Consider the following 8,059-nt stretch of genomic DNA (forward strand, 5'->3'; position numbering starts at 1 on the left):
TCACTTGCCTTCAAGCATTTGGCTCTAGGATTTGGGGCATCTTGTCTTTCACTTTGAAACTCTCTCTGTTCCTACGAGCTATTGAGTCACCTGGGAATTGCACATCCTAAGAGTTTGGAAACTAGAAGATATAAAAAAAATAAAGCAGTCAAAAACTGCATTGTCCTAATTCCCAGAGGAGGTGGGTTGTAACTCATGTCCTTGAATACTGTGGTTAGGTGTTCAGCCCATTTCTCCTGTAAGATAAAATTTTATTTATTTTGCCCTATGAAGTATTTGCCCAAGGACTTTCTTCTATTCCCCAGTTGGTAGTAATGCCAGTGGAGAAAGGCTAACTGCGTCTTGAAAAACTGTATCAAATCTGGGTGGAGGACACAGATAAGCAGCCTGGTGTGGGGAGTTGGTAGGGGTTGTTTTGGATGACTTATTCCTCCTCAAGTGACATGATCTCACACTGTACTCAGTGTTCAGGCATGAACTTCCCTGAAGCAGGGATTTTTGGGTTCTTGGTTCAGCTGTGAGAGCTGAACACCACTTTCCAGATGGGCATCCATGCCTCTCCTTGAAAAAACCCACAGTTCAATCTTGGCCATCAAGGCACCAGATTTCTTCCTTGTTGATGCCCTCCCAAAGCCCCACAAATGCTCCCTGTCCCAGAGGGGTGGACCAGCTGTTTGGGGGCTGTTTGTCAGATCTGTCTGCAGAGGCCACTGGACCAGAAAGCATGAAGGGGCACCTCAGGGCCAGGCCCTGGCCAGTGCTGTGGGCTTTATCTTTTTTTTTCCCCTTGAATTTTGCTGTAGTGGATGGCCACACTTCAGGACTTTCAAGGGCTGCTTCTCTAATCTCCTCAGAAGGATTACTGCTGCTGGAAATCATGAGGGCTTGGACTAGCTATCAACTTTATCAGGAAAGCTTCTTTCCGGCCAAGCTAGTAAGGGCTTTGCTAAGCGGGAATCTTGGGTTGAAGCTGCTCTTCTCATATTTCACAGATGGCCTCAATGAATGATTTACTAGGAGAGTAAAAGATTAGCCAGATTCCTCCAACTTCTTCTCAAGTCATATAAAGCACTGGGGTTTATTAGAGTCTGGGCAGTTCTTAATTCTTTAGCCTTGTTACACTGTTTTACAGTGACTAATTGCCCCGTGCTCCCTTCCCCGGGAATCAGGTGTCTCCTGGTGGGGAATCCACGCTCCTAGCACTGGAACAGCCCTGCCAGGGAAGGCTGCTCCACGTGGGAAGGTACTCAGCGGTCAGGAGACGTGATGTCTCCAGCTGTATTTTACTGGAGAGGTTACTGTGACTCTGGGAGAGAGATGGTGAAGGGAATACTTAAAGTACACAATGAGGTGTTCCCATAAAATTACCAAAAGCTTTGCAGAATCTTCCTGTAGAGAAAGCCATCACTGGAGAGTTCAAGCGAACAGTGGTTTGGGAAGGGCAAAAAACCCTCTTGCTTTATTGTTTTAACTAGTCTCCAAGGCTTGGATGAGCTCTTCTGGGGGAAGGGAGATTACCCCATGTTTGCCTGTTACAGAGTTTCTCACATTTTTCTCCTTTACACTTGGCAACCAGAACTCTGTGTCTGTCTCTCTATGGCAATTTTACAGAGTTTGGCTGTTTTAAAAGACTGCAGTACTGATTTAAACATCCAAATTGGAAAAGCAGGGTTTAAAGTAGACCTACTTTTTTCTTTAGAGTGAAACTTGTTAAAGATCTTTGTTAAATTATTTACAAGAGGTCTCACATGATGAACAGATCTTTGCATTTAATCATTTGCATGACTTCCACTGTGTTTTTCTCCCCTGTCCACTAAATAAAAAACACAATCATAGCATCACTAAAGGACTTGCAGGGAGGGGTGGCCCATCGCTATCGAATACATGAAGTTTATATACCATGAAGTCTAAAGCAATATTGGCATGTGCTGATCTCATATGAACAGTCTTTGATTTACAGCTGTCAGAGATGAGAGCTCTGAGGCTCACTGGGGGAATCAACCTCTCGCAGAAATGTTTAAAATATTTGGGGTTTAGCCAGGAGGCTAAAAAAGAGGGGTTTGCGTCTTCCTTTTTGTCTGCTGTGATCTCCTGACATACAACACCAAAAGCTGTGTAAGACACAGGGATGAGAAGAAACAGCCCTGACAGTCCCCAAGACATCAAAAGAGGTCAAAGATCCTCAGCCTGCCCCAGAAGTACAGGGATAATAAAATTTGCTACTTTTCTGATTTTTGCATCGCCATTTACATATATAAATCGGGGCTGCACCTACTCCCTGGCAGCCCCTGGGCTCCCCTTGATAAAAACTCCCCCACCACAGTTCTTCAAGGCCAAAGTTTTGCCACAGACTATAGCAGGGTGAGGGAAGGGTTATAAAAAGTACAAGAATAGTAAATCCTGCTTTCTTCTCAGTGAAGGTAGAAATAAAATGTGTGTGCACATTTCCAGGACAGAACATAATCTACCACCAGTTGTGTCTGGTATAAATGAGCTGTGCATTGGCATCTATTGTATGTACAATTTTTCAAGCGTATCAGTCGGCAGAACAGACCCTGCATCCTTTAGTTTGAGATGACTATGTCCTCCCCAAATCCAACTGGCCTGTAGGAATAGAATATTAGCACTAAACATCACTTTAAAAGCAAATGGCATCCTTTGATGTTTAAATATAAAAAAGGACAGCCTGTGTTTATGAGGGCAACACCAGATCTCAGAGGATTACTCACCATGGCAATTTTTTGAGGATATTCAGTCACTCACACAGGTTTTATCCACAGACTGCCAGACCAGAGGGATCCCTGGGGCTGCCTGAATGTGATCTCCCATCAGCGACCGTCGAAGGTCTTGGAGCCCTGCAAGTCCTCATCAAAGACTAAGCTTCCATTTCTTACTGCCAAGCAGATGGGGCCATTGATGGTGGTTTGAAAAGGCACAGTCAAAAGATGGAGCAATTAACAGGAAGAATTCAGAGTCATGAGAAAAGACAAATAGTGAATTTCCTTGATTTTTGAATATCACTCTCATTATTTTTGGGTATATGGTCATTGTATCAGATGCACTGGACACCTGAGACCCCGATGTCATACTCTGAAAAGGCATCAGGACGTGATTCCAGCCTTTCCTGTGCATCCCACCATGTTTGCATGTTTGGAAGCCTGTGTCAGCAATGGTGGGAGAGCTTTGCAGTGTGCTGCTGTAAAACATTCCTCTTGCAATGTTGCCTTGCTTTTTATTGTACTCCTCCTGTTGTTCTGTTCTTCCTGTTACTGCCAATGCAACAGTGGATCTGCTGCCTCAGGAAGGGCTGCTCTCCATGTGCCTGCCCTTGTCCATGCACAGACTGCAGATACCCCTTTCCAAAGCCAAGCAGGAATTGGAAAAAGTGGTAAGCAAAAGGAAATTAAATTGCTAATGAATTTGTGAGATTACTTAAAATGCTCATTTCTCACCATTTTGCCGTGATAACCCACCTGAGCGTGGCTGGGAGTGCAACAGCCCTGTCAAGAGGATGATTGCTCAGCAGGAGAGACAGGCAGGGGTAAGAAAGGAAACAGCTGTGATCCTTTTTTGGAGCATTTGCTCTTATTCATCCCCTTAGACGTATCCCAGTGTAAATAACCTTTCAGATCACTTTCCAAAGTGATTGCTTAGTGTGACGGAGGAGAAGCTATTCTGTAATGAAATCATTTCTGTCTTTTCTCTTTATTTTCCTGCTTGGTCATAGAAAGGAAATCTGACTGGTAGTTAATTTGAATGCATTTGTAGTGGTGATGGCATAATAGATATAAAAGTTCACAGGACTCTGGCAACTACCAATGTACTGAGGCTTTCAGATGAAAAAATGAAAGCTGCCTGTGAAGGATTCCCATTTGTCATGGAAACCCCACAATACCACAGGACAGCTGCTTGCCTGGGATCTCTACCTCATATGTAAGGAACCAGAAGTGACATGTGCTCAATTGTACAAAGAGTACAACTCCACAGAGACAGGTAAATCATTCTTTATAGGGGAAAATAATCATATAGGATTAACATTTTATGTAAAAGATGATTTTCAGGGTTTGCTCAGTATTCAACGTAATCAAAAACATGGTTTAAAATACATAAATCATGGTGTTTTATATTCTAACACTCTAGTAACCTCCTCTGGAGATGGATTTGGTGTTGTTGCAAGTGTGGCTGGATAACTGGAAGGATCTGGTTTGGCAAGGAGTCCTCCTGTTGCTGTACAAGAGCATAAAGGTGAAGCAGGTGGCAAAAGTTTCCTGGGAGATGCTGGGTCTGGAGTTTTAATTCCCTTCAAGCCACTCTTTACTTTACCTTAATCCCCATATCAAGTAATTTGGTAAGGTTTCATTTGAAAATCAGAATGAAAAAAAGCCAGTCTGGAGCTGAAAGTTCACCAAACAGCTGGAAATTAGGAAAAGGCAAACTATGATACAAAGTTAACACAAATTTCGTGCAAAGGGTGAGCTTCTGGAAAATCTCCCCGTGGTTGTCTTGGGATGCTTTTACTTTTCATATGGTATCTTTGCCATGACTTCAAACACAGCATTTGGCTTCAGTGGGACCAGGTGGCTTGGGAGGCTGCCACTAAAGGTCATTCAACAGAACAGAGGTACGGCCATGAAGTTCAGGGAAGAGAAATAATCCCCCCAAGCTCCCCATGAGGCTCCTTGTTGGTGTATTTTTAGCAATGGCCCTTTTTAGTTCACTCTGTGTCAGGAAATTCTGCACTGAGCTTCCTGCTGTGCCACACTGAACCGGCACGTCACAATGGCAAAGCACGTCTGCATTGAAGAGTTTGTCTAATATTAATTTCCTTAACTTTGGCAGGTCCAAAGATTTCCTCCCATCCTTCCTTCTATCCACCTTTTGGTAGGGTAGAACAAAAAACACAACAAGCCTCGTAGAAAAGATATGACAAAATTCTGAAAATAAAATAGCAAGAGTAACCCAAATGGGCTCAGTGTGTGCAGGTATAGGAAAGTGAAAGAATACTGAAAGAAGCTTTCAAAACTTTACTTCTTTGCCAGGATTCAATCTCCAGACACTAATTTAGCTGTACTAGTAATGCATTTAAGTGTGTTCCTCTGTTAAGCAATGTATTCCCTACAGAGCAGCGCTGGAGCAGCTGTTAGCTACAGGCTTTCCACAGGCTGAGGTCTCTGGGTCAGAAACACTCATATTCCACCAGCACATCCCCCTGAAGTGCTCCCACATCCACGATCTGTCTTCAGGCAAGGTGAGTCCCAGGTTTCAGAGTGCTGTAGCTCAGCTGGCGGCACAGAGGCTGAGGGCAACTCGAGTGTTTGCTGCTCTGCTGGAAAGAGCCATCATGTCTGGAGACCCAGAACTGTCCCTTGTCACACCCCAGCTGAAAGTAACGCCGACTTTGCTGTGAGGAGCTCTGCTTGTGCTGAACGCTCCCTGCAAGCAGCATAAGCTGCTGCTCCAGCGCATTCAAACACTGACACTTTATTTTCTTTAAGTTGGTTTTCCTTTTCCAAAGCCTTCAGGCTCACAGGGCACCCACGGCAGGCTGAGACACCAGGGCTGAAGGAGAACAACCTTGACTTTGTTACTGCTGAAGACAGAGATTATTTCTAATGTAAAAGTTATTGTCTTGGGCAGCCTTCATCTCACCAGTGCACAATTCCAGAATGCTTTAAATTAAGTCTAGAGGCTAAAAGTGTGTTAGTCATTGCCCATACATCTTGGGAGAAGCAGGGCTTTCAAAAGTTATTGTTAGCATTAGGCATCTGGTTTATGTTTATAATGATTTATTCAACAGTGGGAGACAGGTAAGGAACCATCATGGAGGACAAACTAGAAAAGATCATGTTTTTCAAAGCTCTGAAGCCATGGTTAAATCAAAGTTGTCTGACTTCAAAAGGAGTATATAACTTGATTAGATTCTCTAAACAATGTACAATGCTCACAAAGTTGGCAGCTATTATTAGAGGCAGAGTTGGTAGCACAGCCTGCTCTGCAGGTTCGTGTCCCTTCTAAGGGCAAGATCCTGTTCTTATGTCATGACTCTGGCTTTTTCTTTTTTTTTTTTTTTTTAAATTTCAGCCAAGTACTTCAACTGCCTGTGAGAGCCAGGGCAGAGAAAAATACATTATTTTTTCAGCATTAGAATAATTCAGGAAATCCTTTCTTTGGAAAGATCTAATGCTTCCATACTTTGAAATAGGGATTGGAAATCCAATGGGGGAAGACAGGCTTTGTGCTGAAGAGGACGTGTTGCCATTGCCATAAGGGTCTGACCACAGTTGTTTCAGTTTTATGAGACTCTGAAGAAGTCTAGTTTGTGTCTGTGCATTGGGGCTTTGCAAGGGCTTAGCTAAGATTAGGGAAGAGTCTCTGCTTGAGTCTCCTCGTGCTGGGCTCTCACCAGGCTGTGCCAGTGGTAAAATTGATCTTTCCTGGCAAGGAGTAGGAGGACTTGTGGAGGGAGAAGAGGAAGCCCATCCATGGCAGCACCTGGCATGCTGGAGCAGAGATGGGGACTAGAAGCAGGAGCTGGTGACACAGGGCAGGTTGGGAAGGATAGGCTGAGGGCTCATGGTTCCATGGCTGTTTGATCCCCTCTCCTGCCAGAAAAGACATCCACAAGCAATAATCCTCATTCCCTCCAGGCCCAGGTTAGGCAAGTAACACACCACTCTTCCCACCCCAAAGGGCAGGAAGTGGGATGTAGACAAAAGCTGCATCTGGAGATCCTCAATTCTTTCTCCAGCTGAACACACGTTCGTTCACTTCACCCACCTTTTGGATGAAAGGTGCTGTCCTGTGGGGCAGCTGATGCACTCAGCAGGCTCAGTCTCCACAGTGCCAATCTCAAGCTGTTAGGCAGGGACTTCTCAATTTTCCTTCTGTAGCACAGGGCAGATAAATCCTTGCCATTGCTCTGCTTTCTACCTTGTTCCAGAGCAACCTACCTTCCTGCTACAGAGCCATGGGGAAGGGACACACAGGGCTGGGCAGCCAGCTGCCAGAGCAGGCTGGAGATGCCCAGTGCCTTTTCCTGTGGGATGGAAAACAGGTCTATGCAACTATAACAGCATTCAAGCACATATTTACTTCTCTTTTTTTTCCTCTTTCTCCAAAACACACCTTGACCCAAGGGTGACCCCGCTGGGGTTTACCAGCCTGCTGAGGAAAAACGTTCAACAATGTGTTGTGGATTTTGGGTCAAAACACTGCTCATGGAGAACTTCCCAGGGCTCTGCTATTACCTCAGCACACCTGTGCCACCAGGTTCAGCCAGTCCTAGGTAGTGTCACCTGTCAGACCTGTAGCCCATCCCAAAATGGAAATAAGCAACCCCCATTTTGCATTGTTGCCCTTCACCTGAGGAAACTCTACATGCATCAGCCATCCTTGTCACTCCTTGCCCTGGCCAAAGCACCATCTCACAAATGTCCCTGGGTTGGGGAAGAGCACAGGGCTGGGCAAAGCACATCCTGCACGGCTCTAAATGACATCCATGCTGTGTCACAAACTGATGCTCAGCGTGGGAAGTTCGTGGAGCAGCTGGAAAAAAGCCAGGATCCCGCTTCTGCTTGAGTTAGGAAAATGTCCCAGCACTGGATCCACCCAGATCAGTTAGAGCAGGGCTGCTTGGCCAGACGACAGGCCTGGCTTTCTCTCCAAAGTGGACGAGTGCCAAAGGGGATTTTTAATTTCCAGATGCTTTTAAAATAAAAATAAAGCCTCTGCTGTAAACTGGCTTTGAATGGACGCCTCCCCTTCAGCCAAATAGCTGACTGATACAGGCTAGCTGACTGGGCAATAAAACCTTTCACTGCAATCTGGTGCATCCTGAGTCCTGTGCCGAGGCAGGCGGCCGGCCGGGGCCCCCTGTGGAGCTGGGATTCCCATGGAGCCAACCTTCCCCACGGAGCCAGCCCTCCCCACGGAGCCAGCCCTCCCCATGGAGCCAGCCTTCCCCACGGAGACAGCCCAGCCCTCCCCGCCGCCAGGCGGGCGGCCACGCTCCCGGGGCCCTCTGGCTCCAGATAAAAATCTTTATGCACATTTGATTTCT

Source organism: Myiozetetes cayanensis, unplaced genomic scaffold, assembly GCF_022539395.1.
Source record: "Myiozetetes cayanensis isolate MyiCay16 unplaced genomic scaffold, myiCay2020 scf15, whole genome shotgun sequence".
Taxonomy (NCBI): Eukaryota; Metazoa; Chordata; class Aves; order Passeriformes; family Tyrannidae; genus Myiozetetes; species Myiozetetes cayanensis.